The sequence below is a fragment of the Apodemus sylvaticus genome, unplaced genomic scaffold (genome assembly GCF_947179515.1).
Source record: "Apodemus sylvaticus unplaced genomic scaffold, mApoSyl1.1 scaffold_211, whole genome shotgun sequence".
Classification (NCBI taxonomy): Eukaryota; Metazoa; Chordata; class Mammalia; order Rodentia; family Muridae; genus Apodemus; species Apodemus sylvaticus.
In genome coordinates, this window is record NW_026263319.1 from 64,038 (window position 1) to 79,185 (window position 15,148).

Sequence of the window (15,148 nt, forward strand, 5' to 3'; positions counted from 1 at the left end):
ACAAAACTTTGTAACTCGAAAAGATTTTGTGTTGCGTGTATATCTAAGCTTGTAGCCTCAAAAGAGAACGCACAGGAGAGTTTTCACTCGAAAAATATGTCAGAATACCATGTTTTAAGGAAATCCCGCATCGTGCGAAATTATATTGTTTTTCCGAAACAACACGTTTTAACTCGAAGAGCTTTGGTGTTGCGTACATGTCTAAGAGTGTAGCCTCAAAAGAGAAAGCACAGGAGAGTTTTCTCTCGAAAGAATATGGAAGAATGCCACGTCATAAGGAAATACAGTGTTGCAGAGTAAAGACAAATACGTACGTATTAGAAATACTTAAACTTTACGATAAGAAATAATGCATCGTACAAAATTATCTTGTATTTCCTAAACAACACGTAGTAACTCGAAAAGATTTGGTGTTGCGTGTATGTCTAAACGTGTAGCCTCAAAAGAGAACCCACAGGAGAATTTTTTCTCGGAAAAAATATGTCAGAATACCACGAATTAAGGAAATCCCGAATCGTGCGAAATTATCTTGCTTTTCCTAAACAACACATTGTAACTCGAAGAGCTTTGGTGTTGCGTGTATGTCTAAGCGTGTAGCCTCAAAAGAGAATGCACAGGAGAGTTTTCTCTCGAAAGAATATGTAAGATTACCACGTTATGAGAAAATAGAGTGTTGCAGAGTAAAGACAAATACGTACGTATTAGCAATACATAAACTTTACGAGAGGGAATAACGCATCGTACAAAATTATCTTGTATTTCCTAAACAGCACGTTGTAACTCGAAACGATTTGGTGTTGCGTGTATGTCTAAACGTGTAGCCTCAAAAGAGAACCCACAGGAGATATTTCTATCGAAAAAATATGTCAGAATACCACGTTTTAAGGAAATCCCGCATCGTGCGAAGTTATCTTGTTTTTCCTAAACAACACGTTGTAACTTGAAACGCTTTGGTGATGCGTGTATGACTAAGCGTGTAGCCTCAAAAGAGAACGCACAGGAGAGTTTTTCTCTCGAAAGAATGTGTAAGAATACCACGTTATAAGGAAATACAGTGTTGCAGAGTAAAGACAAATACGTACGTATTAGAAATACTTAAACTTTACGAGAAGAAATAACGCATCGTACAAAATTATCTTGTATTTCCTAAACAACACGTTGTAACTCGAAAGGATTTGGTGTTTAGTGTATATCTAAACGTGTCTAGCCTAAAAAGAGAACCCACAGGAGAATTTTCTCTTTAAAAAATATGTCAGAATACCAAGTATTAAGGAAATGCCGCATCGTGCGAAATTATCTTGTTTTTCCTAAACAACACGTTGTAACTCGAAAAGCTTTGGTGTTGCGTGTAGGTCTAAGCGTTCAGCATCAAAAGAGAATGCACAAGAGAGTTTTCTCTCGAAAGAATGTGTCAGAATAACACGTTTTAAGGAAATCCCGCATCGTGCGAAATTATCTTGTTTTTCCTAAACAACTTGTTGTAACTCGAAAAACTTTGATATTGCGTTTTTGTCTAAGCGCGCAGCCTCCAAAGAGAACGCACAGGAGAGTTTTCTTTCGAAAGAATATGTAAGAATACCACGTTATAAGGAAATACAGTGTTGCAGAGTAAAGACCCATACATACGTATTGGAAATACTTAAACTTTACGGGAAGAAATAATGCATCCTGCAAAATTATCTTGTTTTTCCTAAACAACACGGTGTAACTCGAAAAGCTTTGGAGTTGCGTGTATGTCTAAGCATGTAGCCTCAAAAGAGAATGCACAGGAGAGTTTTCTCTCGAAAGAATATGTATGAATACCATGTTATAAGGAAATACAGTTTTGCAGAGTAAAGACAAATACGTACGTATTAGAAATACTTGAACTTTACAAGAAGAAATAACGCATCGTACAAAATTATCTTGTATTTCCTAAACAACTCGTTGTAACTCGAAAGATGTGGTGTTGCCTGTATGTTTAAATGTGTAGCCTCAAAAGAAAACCCACAGGAGAATTTTCTCTCGAAAAAATATGTCAGAATACCACGTTTTAAGGAAATACCGCATTGTGCGAAATTATCTTGTTTTTCCTAAACAAATTGTTGTAACTCGAAAAGCTTTGATGTTGCATTTTTGCCTAAGCACGCAGCCTCCAAAGAGAACGCACAGGATAGTTTTCTCTTGAAAGAATATGTAAGAATACCACGTTATAAGTAAATACAGTGTTGCAGAGTAAAGACAAATACGTACGTATTAGAAATACTTAAATTTTTTGAGAAGAAATAAAGCATCGTGCAAAATTATCTTGTTTTTCCTAAACAACACGTGGTAACTCGAAAAGCTTTGGTGTTGCGTGTATGTCCAAGTGTGTAGCCTCAAAAGAGAATGCACAGGAGAGTTTTCTCTCGAAAGAATATGTAAGAATACCACATTATAAGGAAATACAGTGTTGCAGAGTAAAGACAAATACGTACGTATTAGAAATACTTAAATTTTATGAGAAGAATTAATGCATCATGCAAAATTATCTTGTTTTTCCTAAACAACACGTCGTAACACGAAAGGATTTGGTGTTGCGTGTATCACTAAGCGTGTAGCCTCAAAAGAAAACGCACAGGAGAGTTTTCTCTCAAAAAAATATGTCAGAATACCACGTTTTATGGAAATCCCGCATCGTGCGAAATTATCTAGTTTTTCATAAACAACATGTTTTACCTCGAAATGCTTTGGTGTTGAGGGTATGTCTAAGTGTGTAGCCTCAAAAGATAACGCACAGGAGAGTGTTCTCTCGAAAGAATATGTAAGAATACCACATTACAAGGAAATACAGTGTTGCAGAGTAAAGACAAATACGTACATATTAGAAACACTTATACTTTACCAGAAGAAATAACGCTTCATACAAAATTATCTTGTATTTCCTAAAAAACATGTTGTAACTCGAAAAGATTTGGTGTTGCGTGTATGTCTAAGTGTGTAACCTCAAAATAGAAAGCACAGGAGAGTTTTCTCTCGAATGAATATGTAAGAATACCGCATTATAATGAAATACAGTGTTGCAGAATAAAGACAAATACGTACGTATTAAAAATACTTAAACTTTATAAGAAGAAATACCGCATCGTACAAAATTATCTTGTATTTCCTAAACAACACGTGTAACTCGAAAAGATTTGGTGTAGCATGTATGTCTAAGCGTGCAGCCTCAAAAGAGAACGCACAGAAGATTTTTCTCTCGAAAGACTATGTAAGAATGCCATGTTATAAGGAAATACAGTGTTGTAGAGTAAAGAAAATACATACTTATTATAAAAACTTAAACTTTATGAGATGAAATAACGCATCGTAAAAAATTATCTTGTATTTCCTAAACAACATGATGTAACTCGAAAAGATTTGGTGTTGCGTGTATGTCTAAGCATGTAGCCTCCAAAGAGAACGCATGGGAGAGTTTTCTCTCGAAAGAATATCTAAGAATACCATGTTATAAGGAAATACAGTGTTGCAGAGTAAAGACAAATACATACATATTAGAAATACTTAAACTTTACGAGAAGAAATAACACATCGTACAAAATTATCTTGTATTTCCTAAACAACACGTTGTAACTCGAAAAGCTTTGGTGTTGCGTGTATGTCTAAGCATGTAGCCTCAAAAGAGAACGCACAGGAGAGTTTTCACTCGAAAAATATGTCAGAATACCATGTTTAAGGAAATCCCGCATCTTGCGAAATTATATTGTTTTTCCGAAACAACACGTTTTAACTCGAAGAGCTTTGGTGTTGCGTGCATGTCTAAGCGTGTAGCCTCAAAAGAGAAAGCACATGAGGGTTTTCTCTCGAAAGAATATGGAAGAATACCAAGTTATAAGGAAATACAGTGTTGCAGAATAAGACAAATACGTACTTATTAGAAATACTTAAACTTTATGAGAAGAAATTAAGCATCGTACAAAATTATCTTGCATTTCCTAAAAAACACGTTGTAACTCGAAAAGATTTGGTGTTGCGTGAATGTCTAAGCGAGTAGCCTCAAAGGAGAAGGCACAAGAGAGTTTTCTCTCGAAACAATATGTCAGAATACCACGTTTTAAGGAAATCCCTCATCGTGCGAAATTATCTTGTTTTTCCTAAACAACTTGTAACTCGAAAAGCTTTGGTGTTGCGTTTTTGTCTAAGCGCGCAGCCTCAAAAGAGAACGCACAGGAGAGTTTTCTCTTGAAAGAATATGTAAGAATACCACGTTATAAGGAAATACAGTGTTGCAGAGTAAAGACAAATACTTACGTATTAGAAATACTTAAACTTTTTGAGAAGAAATAAAGCATCGTGCAAAATTATCTTGTTTTTCCTAAACAACACATTGTAACTCGAAAAGATTTGGTGGTGCGTGTATGTCTAAGCGAGTAGCCTGAAAAGAAAACGCACAGGAGAGTTTTCTCTTGAAAAAATATGTCAGAATACCACGTTTTTAGGAATTCCCGCATCGTGCGAAATTATCCTGTTTTTCCTAAACAACACGTTGTAACTCGAAAAGCTTTGGTGTTGCATGTATGTTTTAGCGTGCAGCCTCATAAGAGAATACACAGGAGAGTTTTCACTCGAAAGAATATGTAAGAATACCACGTCGTAAGGAAATACAGTTTTGCAGATTAAAGACAAATACGTACGTATTGGAAATACTTAAACTTTACAAGAAGAAATAACACATCGTGCAAAATTATCTTGTTGTTCCTAAATAACGCGTTGTAACTTGAAAGGATTTGGTGTTGCGTGTATGTCTAAGCTGGTAGCCTCAAAAGAGAATGCACAGGAGAGTTTTCTCTCGAAAAAATATGTCAGAATACCACGTTTTAAGAAGATCCCACATCATGCGAAATTATCTTGTTTTTCTTAATGAACACGTTGTAACTCGAAAAGCTTTGATGTTGCGTGTATGTCTAAATGTGTAGCCTCAAAAGAGAACGCACAGGAGAGTTTTCTCTTGAAAGAATATGTAAGAATACCACGTTATAAGGAAATACAGTGTTGCAGAGTAAAGACAAATACTTACGTATTAGAAATACTTAAACTTTTTGAGAAGAAATAAAGCATCGTGCAAAATTATCTTGTTTTTCCTAAACAACACATTGTAATTCGAAAAGATTTGGTGGTGCGTGTATGTCTAAGCGAGTAGCCTGAAAAGAAAACGCACAGGAGAGTTTTCTCTTGAAAAAATATGTCAGAATACCACGTTTTTAGGAATTCCCGCATCGTGCGAAATTATCCTGTTTTTCCTAAACAACACGTTGTAACTCGAAAAGCTTTGGTGTTGCATGTATGTCTTAGCGTGCAGCCTCATAAGAGAATACACAGGAGAGTTTTCACTCGAAAGAATATGTAAGAATACCACGTCGTAAGGAAATACAGTTTTGCAGATTAAAGACAAACACGTACGTATTGGAAATACTTAAACTTTACAAGAAGAAATAACACATCGTGCAAAATTATCTTGTTGTTCCTAAATAACACGTTGTAACTTGAAAGGATTTGGTGTTGCGTGTATGTCTAAGCTGGTAGCCTCAAAAGAGAATGCACAGGAGAGTTTTCTCTCGAAAAAATATGTCAGAATACCACGTTTTAAGAAGATCCCACATCATGCGAAATTATCTTGTTTTTCTTAATGAACACGTTGTAACTCGAAAAGCTTTGATGTTGCGTGTATGTCTAAATGTGTAGCCTCAAAAGAGAACGCACAGGAGAGTTTTCTCTCCAAAGAATATGTAAGAACACCACGTTATAAGGAAATACAGTGTTGCAGAGTAAAGACAAATACATACATATTAGAAATACTTAAACTTTACGAGAAGAAATAATGCATCGTACAAAATTATCTTGTATTTCCTAAACATCACGTTGTAACTCGAAAAGATTTGGTGTTGTGTGTATGTCTAAGCGTGTAGCCTCAAAAGAGAACGCACAGGACAGTTTTCTCTCGAAAAAATATGTCAGAATAGCACGATTTTAGGAAATCTCGCATCGTGCAAAATTATCTTGTTTTTCCTTAACAACACATTGTAACTCGAAAAGCTTTGGTGTTGCGTGTATGTCTAAGCGTGCAGCCTCAAAAGAGAACGCACAGGAGAGTTTTCTCTCGAAAGAATATGTAAGAATACCACGTTATAAGAAAATACCGTGTTGCAGATTAAAGACAAATACGTACGTATTTGAAATACTTAAACATTACGAGAAGAAATAACGCATCGTGCAAAATTATCTTGTTTTTCCTAAATAACACGTGTTACTTATGTCAGAATACCACGTTTTAAGGAAATCCCGAATCGTGCGAAATTATCTTGTTTTTCCTAAACAACACGTTGTAACTCGAAAAGCTTTGGTGTTGCATGTATGTCTAAGCGTGTAGACTCAAAAGAGAACTCACAGGAGAGTTTTCTCTCAAAAGAATATGTAAGAATACCACGTTATAAGGAAATACAGTGTTGCAGAGTAAAGACAAATACGTACGTATTAGAAATACTTAAACTTTATGAGAATAAATAACGCATCGTAAAAAATTATCTTGTATTTCCTAAACACCACGATGTAACTCGAAAAGATTTGGTGTTACATGTATGTCTAAACGTGTAGCATCAAAAGAGAGCCCACTGGAGAATTTTCTCATGAAAGAATATGTCAGAATACCACGTTTTAAGGAAAACCAGCATCCTGCGAAATTCACTTCTTTTTTAATAAACAACACGTTGTAACTCGAAAAGCTTTGGTGTTGCATGTATGTCTAAGCGTGTAGATTCAAAAGAGAATGCACAGGAGAGTTTTCTCTCGAATGAATATGTAAGAATACCACGTTATAAGGAAATACAGTGTTGCAGAGTAAAGACAAATACGTATGTATTAGAAATACTTAACTTTACGAAAAGAAATAACGCATCCTGCAAAATTATCTTGTTTTTCCTAAACAACACGTTGTAAAATGAAAAGATTTGGTGTTGCGTGTATGTCTCAGCTTGTAGCCTCAAAAGAAAACGCCCAGGAGAGTTTTCTCTCAAAAAAAAAAAAATATGTCAGAATACCACGTCTTAAGGAAATTCCGCATCGCGCGAAATTATGTTGTTTTTCTGAAACAACAGTTTTAACACGAAAAGCTTTGGGGTTGAGTGTATGTCTAAGTGTGTAGCCTCAAAAGATAATGCACAGGAGAGTTTTCTCTAGAAAGAATATGTAAGAATACCACATTACAAGGAAATACAGTGTTGCAGAGTAAAGACAAATACGTACATATTAGAAATACTTAAACTTTACCAGAAGAAATAACGCATAGTACAAAATTATCTTGTATTTCCTAAGAAACATGATGTAACTCGAAAAGATTTGGTGTTGCGTGTATGTCTCAGAGTGCAGCCTCAAAAGAGAACACACAGGAGAGTTTTCTCTCGAATGAATATGTAAGAATACCACGTCAGTGCTCGCTTCGGCAGCACATATACTAAAATTGGAACGATACAGAGAAGATTAGCATGGCCCCTGCGCAAGGATGACACGCAAATTCGTGAAGCGTTCCATATTTTTATCAACAACAGAATACAAGAGATAGAAGAAAGAATCTCAGATGCTGAAGATTCCATAGAAACGATGGACTCAACAGTTAAAGAAAATGCAAAATGCAAAAAGCTTGTAACCCAAAATATCCAGGAAATCCAGGACACAATGAGAAGACCAAACCTAAGGATTATAGGCATAGATGAGAGTGAAGATTTACAACTTAAAGGGCCAGCAAATATCTTCAATAAAATTATGGAAGAAAACTTCCCTAACCTAAAGAGAGAGATGCCCATGAATATACAAGAAGCCTACAGAACTCCAAACAGACTGGACCAGAACAGAAATACTTCCCGTCACATAATAATCAAAACACCAAATGTTCTAAATAAAGAAAGAATACTAAAGGCAGTAAGAGAAAAAGGCCAAGTAACATATAAAGGAAGACCTATCAGAATCACAGCAGACTTTTCACCTGAGACTATGAAGGCTAGAAGGTCCTGGGCAGATCTCATGCAGACTCTAAGAGAACCCAAATGCCAACCAAAACTACTATATCCAGCAAAACTCTCAATCACCATAGATGGAGAAACTAAGATATTTCATGACAAAACCAAGTTTACCCAATATCTATCCACAAACCCGGCCCTAAAAAGGATAATAGGAGGACAACACCAATACAAGGAGGGAAACTTCACCCTGGAAAAAGCAAGATAGTAACCTTTCATCAAACCCAAAAGAAGTTAAGCATTCAAATTTTAAAAATAACGTCAAAAATGATAGGAAGTAACAATAACCATTCCTTAATATCTCTTAACATCAATGGACTTAATGCCCCAATAAAAAGACACAGACTAACTGAATGGATACGTAAACAGGACCCTACATTTTGCTGCTTACAGGAAACACACCTCAGGGTCAAAGACAAACACTACCTTAGAGTAAAAGGCTGGAAGACAATTTTACAAGCAAATGGTCTCAGGAAACAAGCTGGAGTAGCCATTTTAATATCAGATAAAATTGACTTTCAACCCAAAGTCATCAAAAGAGACCCTGAGGGACACTTCTTGCTGGTCAAAGGAAAAATACAAAAAGAAGAACTGTCAATCCTGAACATCTATGCCCCAAATGCAAGGGCACCCTCTTTCGTAAAAGAAACTTTATTAAAACTAAAAGCACACATTGCACCTAACACAATAATTGTGGGTGACTTCAACACTGCACTTTCCTCAATGGACCGATCAGGAAAACAGAAACTAAACAGGGACACAATGAAACTAATTGAAGCTTTGGACCAATTAGATTTAACAGATATATATAGAACATTCTATCCTAAAACAAAAGAATATACCTTTTTCTCAGCACCTCATGGTACCTTCTCCAAAATCGACCATATAATTGGTCACAAGACAGACCTCAACAAATATAAGAAGATCGAACTAATCCCATGCCTCCTATCTGATCACTATGGAGTAAAAGTGGTCTTCAATAGCAACAGAAACAACAGAAAGCCCACATACACGTGGAAACTGAACAATACTCTACTCAATGATACCTTGGTCAAGGAAGAAATAAAGAAAGAAATTAAAGACTTTTTAGAACACAATGAAAATGAAAACACAACATACCCAAATCTATGGGACACAATGAAAGTAGTGCTAAGAGGAAAACTCATAGCCCTGAGTGCCTCCAAAAAGAAAATGGAAAGAGCATACATTACCAGCTTAATGACACACCTGAAAGCCCTGGAACAAAAAGAAGCTATTTCGCCCAGGAGGAGTAGAAGGCAGGAAATCATCAAACTCAGGGCCGAAATCAATCAAGTAGAAACAAAGAGAACCATACAAAAAATCAACAATACCAGGAGCTGGTTCTTTGAGAAAATCAACAAGATAGATAAACCCTTAGCCAGAATGACCAAAGGGCACAGAGAAAGTATCCAAATTAACAAACTTAGAAATGAAAAGGGAGATATAACAACGGAAACTGAGGAAATCCAAAAAATCATCAGATCCTACTACAAGAGCCTATACTCAACACAACTGGAGAATCTGGAGGAAATGGACAATTTCCTTGACAGATACCAAATACCAAAATTAAATCAGGACCAACTAGACCATCTAAACAGTCCCATAATGCCTAAAGAAATAGAAGGAGTCATAGAAAGTCTTCCAACCAAAAAAAGCACAGGACCAGATGGCTTCAGTGCAGAATTCTACCAGACCTTCAAAGAAGAGTTAACACCAATACTCCTCAAACTATTCCACAAAATAGAAACAGAAGGAACACTATCCAATTCCTTCTACGAAGCCACAATTACGCTGATACCAAAGCCACACAAAGATCCAACAAAGAAAGAGAACGTCAGACCAATTTCCCTTATGAACATCGATGCAAAAATACTCAATAAAATTCTTGCCAACCGAATCAAAGAACACATCAAAACGATCATCCACCATGATCAAGTAGGCTTTATCCCGGGAATGCAGGGTTGGTTCAATATACGGAAATCCATCAATACAATCCACTACATAAACAAACTCAAAGAACAAAACCACATGGTCATTTCATTGGATGCTGAAAAAGCGTTTGACAAAATTCAGCATCCCTTCATGCTTAAAGTCTTGGAGAGAACAGGAATTCAAGGCCCATACCTAAACATAGTAAAAGCAATATACAGCAAACCGGTAGCCAGCATCAAACTAAATGGAGAGAAACTTGAAGCAATCCCACTGAAATCAGGGACCAGACAAGGCTGCCCCCTTTCTCCTTATCTTTTCAATATTGTACTTGAGGTACTAGCTTGGGCAATTCGACAACATAAGGAGGTCAAAGGGATACAAATTGGAAAGGAAGAAGTCAAACTATCATTATTTGCAGACGACATGATCGTCTACCTAAGTGACCCAAAGAACTCCACTAGAGAGCTCCTACAGCTGATAAACAACTTCAGCAAAGTGGCAGGTTATAAAGTCAACTCAAGCAAATCAGTGGCCTTCCTATACTCAAAGGATAAGCAGGCTGAGAAAGAAATTAGGGAAATGACCCCCTTCACAATAGCCACAAACAGTATAAAGTATCTTGGGGTGACTCTTACCAAACATGTGAAAGATCTGTATGACAAGAACTTCAAGACTCTGAAGAAGGAAATGGAAGAAGACCTCAAAAAATGGGAAAACCTCCCATGCTCATGGATCGGTAGAATCAATATAGTTAAAATGGCCATTTTGCCTAACGCACTATACAGATTCAATGCAATACCCATCAAAATCCCAACTCAATTCTTCACAGAGTTAGAAAGAGCAATTATCAAATTCATCTGGAACAACAAAAAACCCAGGATAGCTAAAACTATTCTCAGCAACAAAAGGAAATCTGGGGGAATCAGTATCCCTGACCTCAAGCAATACTACAGAGCAATAGTGCTAAAAACTGCATGGTATTGGTACAGTGACAGGCAGGAGGATCAATGGAACAGGATTGAAGATCCAGAAATGAACCCACACACCTATGGCCACTTGATCCTCGACAAAGAGGCTGAAAACATCCAATGGAAAAAAGATAGCCTTTTCAACAAATGGTGCTGGTTCAACTGGAGGTCAGCATGCAGAAGAATGCGAATTGATCCATCCTTGTCTCCTTGTACTAAGCTCAAATCCAAATGGATCAAGGACCTCCACATAAAGCCAGACACTCTGAAGCTAATAGAAAAAAAACTGGGGAAGACCCTTGAGGACATCGGTACAGGGAGAAAGTTTCTGAACAGAACACCAATAGCGTATGCTCTAAGAGCAAGAATTGACAAATGGGACCTCATAAAATTACAAAGTTTCTGTAAGGCAAAGGACACCATCAAGAGGACAGATCGGCAACCAACAAATTGGGAAAAGATCTTCACCAATCCTACATCAGACAGAGGGCTAATATCCAATATATATAAAGAACTCAAGAAGTTAGACTCCAGAAAACCAAACAACCCTATTAAAAAATGGGGTACAGAGTTAAACAAAGAATTCTCACCTAAAGAACTTCGGATGGCGGAGAAGCATCTTAAAAAATGCTCAACTTCATTAGTCATTAGGGAAATGCAAATCAAAACAACCCTAAGATTTCATCTTACACCAGTCAGAATGGCTAAGATTAAAAATTCAGGAGACAGCAGGTGTTGGAGAGGGTGTGGAGAAAGAGGAACACTCCTCCACTGTTGGTGGGGTTGCAAATTGGTACAACCACTCTGGAAATCAGTCTGGCGGTTCCTCCGAAAACTGGGAACCTTACTTCCAGAAGATCCTGCTATACCACTCCTGGGCATATACCCAGAAGACTCCCCACCATGTAATAAGGATACATGTTCTACCATGTTCATAGCAGCCCTATTTGTAATTGCCAGATGCTGGAAAGAACCCAGGTATCCCTCAACAGAAGAGTGGATGCAAAAATTGTGGTATATCTACACAATGGAGTACTATTCAGCCATTAGAAACAATGAATTCATGAAATTCTTAGGCAAATGGATGGAGCTAGAGAATATCATACTAAGTGAGGTAACCCAGACTCAAAAGGTGAATCATGGTATGCACTCACTAATAAGTGGATATTAACCTAGAAAACTGGAATAACCAAAACATAATCCACACATCAAATGAGGTACAAGAAGAAAGGAGGAGTGGCCCCTGGTTCTGGAAAGACTCAGTGAAACAGTATTCAGCAAAACCAGAACGGGGAAGTGGGAAGGGGTGGGTGGGAGGACAGGGGAAGAGAAGGGGGCTTGCGGGACTTTCGGGGAGTGGGGGGGCTAGAAGAGGGGAAATCATTTGAAATGTAAATAAATTATATCGAATAATAAAAAAAAAGAAAAAAAAAGAAACTAAAAAAAAAAAAGAATACCACGTTATAAGGAAATACAGTGTTGCAGAGTAAAGACAAATACGTTCGTATTAAAAATACTTAAACTTTATAAGAAGAAATAACGCATCGTACAAAATTGTCTTGCATTTCCTAAACAACACGTTGTAACTCGAAAAGATTTGGTGTAGCGTGTATGTCTAAGCATGCAGCCTCAAAAGAGAACGCACAGGAGAGTTTTCTCTCGAAAGAATATGTAAGAATACCACGTTATAAGGAAATACAGTGTTGCAGAGTAAAGACAAATACGTACGTATTATAAATACTTAAACTTTATGAAAAGAAATAACGCATCGTAAAAAATTATCTTGTATTTCCTAAACAACACGATGTAACTCGAAAAGATTTGGTGTTACATGTATGTCTAAACGTGTAGCATCAAAAGAGAACCCACTGGAGAATTTTCTCTCAAAAATATATGTCAGAATACTTCGTTTTAAGGAAAACCCGCATCCAGCTAAATTATCTTGTTTTTTACTAAACAACACGTTGTAACTCGAAAAGCTTTGGTGTGGCGAGTTTTCTCTCAAATGAATATGGAAGAATACCACGTTATAAGGAAATACAGTGTTGCAGAGTAAAGACAAATACGTACATATTGGAAATACTTAACTTTACGAGAAGAAATAATGCATCGTGCAAAATTATCTTGTTTTTCTTAAACAACACGTTGTAACACGAAAAGCTTTGGTGTTGCGTGTATGTCTAAGCGTGTAGCCTCAAAAGAGAAAGCACAGGAGAGTTTTCTCTCAAAAGAATATGTAACAATACCACGTTATAAGGAAATACAATGTTGCCGAGTAAAGACAAATACCTACGTACTGGAAACACTTAAACTTTACGAGAAGTAATAATGCATCGTACAAAAAAATTATCTTGTATTTCCTAAACAACACGTTGTAACTCGAAAAACTTGGTGATGCGTGTATGACTAAGCGTGTAGCCTCAAAAGAGAATGCACAGGAGAGTTTTCTCTCGAAAAGATATGTCAGAATACCAAGTTTTATGGAAATCCCGCATCGTGCGAAATAATCTTGTTTTTCCTAACCAACATGTTTTAACTCGAAAAGCTTTGGTGTTGCGTTATGTCTAAGTGTGTAGCCTCAAAAGAGAACGCACAGGAGAGTTTTCTCACAAATGGATATGTAAGAATACCACGTTATAAGGAAATACAGTGCTGCAGAGTAAAGACAAATATGTACTTATTAAAAATACATAAACTTTATGATAAGAAACAACACATCATACAAAATTATCTTGTATTTCCTAAACAACACGTTGTAACTCGAAAAGATTTGGTGTTGCATGTATGTCTAAGCGTGCAGCCTCAAAAGAGAACGCGCAGGAGAGTTTTCTCTCGAAAGAATATGTCAGAATACCACGTTAAAAGGAAATACAGTGTTGCAGAGTAAAGACAAATACATTCATATTGGAAATACTTAACGAGAAGAAATAACGCATCGTGCAAAATTATCTTGTTTTTCCTAAACAAAACTTTGTAACTCGAAAAGATTTTGTGTTGCGTGTATATCTAAGCTTGTAGCCTCAAAAGAGAACGCACAAGAGAGTTTTCACTCGAAAAATATGTCAGAATACCATGTTTTAAGGAAATCCCGCATCGTGCGAAATTATATTGTTTTTCCGAAACAACACGTTTTAACTCGAAGAGCTTTGGTGTTGCGTACATGTCTAAGAGTGTAGCCTCAAAAGAGAAAGCACAGGAGAGTTTTCTCTCGAAAGAATATGGAAGAATGCCACGTCATAAGGAAATACAGTGTTGCAGAGTAAAGACAAATACGTACGTATTAGAAATACTTAAACTTTACGATAAGAAATAATGCATCGTACAAAATTATCTTGTATTTCCCAAACAACACGTAGTAACTCGAAAAGATTTGGTGTTGCGTGTATGTCTAAACGTGTAGCCTCAAAAGAGAACCCACAGGAGAATTTTCTCTCGGAAAAAATATGTCAGAATACCACGTATTAAGGAAATCCCGAATCGTGCGAAATTATCTTGCTTTTCCTAAACAACACATTGTAACACGAAGAGCTTTGGTGTTGCGTGTATGTCTAAGCGTGTAGCCTCAAAAGAGAATGCACAGGAGAGTTTTCTCTCGAAAGAATATGTAAGATTACCACGTTATGAGAAAATAGAGTGTTGCAGAGTAAAGACAAATACGTACGTATTAGCAATACATAAACTTTACGAGAGGTAATAACGCATCGTACAAAATTATCTTGTTTTTCCTAAGCAGCACGTTGTAACTCGAAACGATTTGGTGTTGGGTGTATGTCTAAACGTGTAGCCTCAAAAGAGAACCCACAGGAGATTTTTCTATCGAAAACATATGTCAGAATACCACGTTTTAAGGAAATCCCGCATCGTGAGAAGTTATCTTGTTTTCCTAAACAACACGTTGTAACTCGAAAAGCTTTGCTGATGCGTGTATGACTAAGCGTGTAGCCTCAAAAGAAAATGCACAGGAGAGTTTTCTCTCGAAAGAATATGTACGAATACCACGTTATAAGGAAATACAGTGTTGCAGAGTAAAGACAATTACGTACGTATTAGAAATACTTAAACTTTACGAGAAGAAATAACGCATCGTGCAAAATTATCTTGTATTTCCTAAACAACACGTTGTAACTCGAAAAGATTTGGTGTGGCGTGTATGTCTAAGCGTGCAGCCTCAAAAGAGAAAGCACAGGAGAGTTTTCTCTC

The 15,148-nt window shown here is 36.7% G+C and overlaps 1 non-coding gene across 1 annotated transcript; it reads left to right on the forward strand.

The window, feature by feature from the left end:
* The first annotated feature begins 7,441 nt into the window (after window positions 1–7,441).
* On the forward strand, window positions 7,442–7,548 carry LOC127676156 (U6 spliceosomal RNA). The gene has a single exon (XR_007975688.1). It is a non-coding gene; the product is annotated as a U6 spliceosomal RNA (small nuclear RNA).
* Window positions 7,549–15,148: the final 7,600 nt, after the last annotated feature.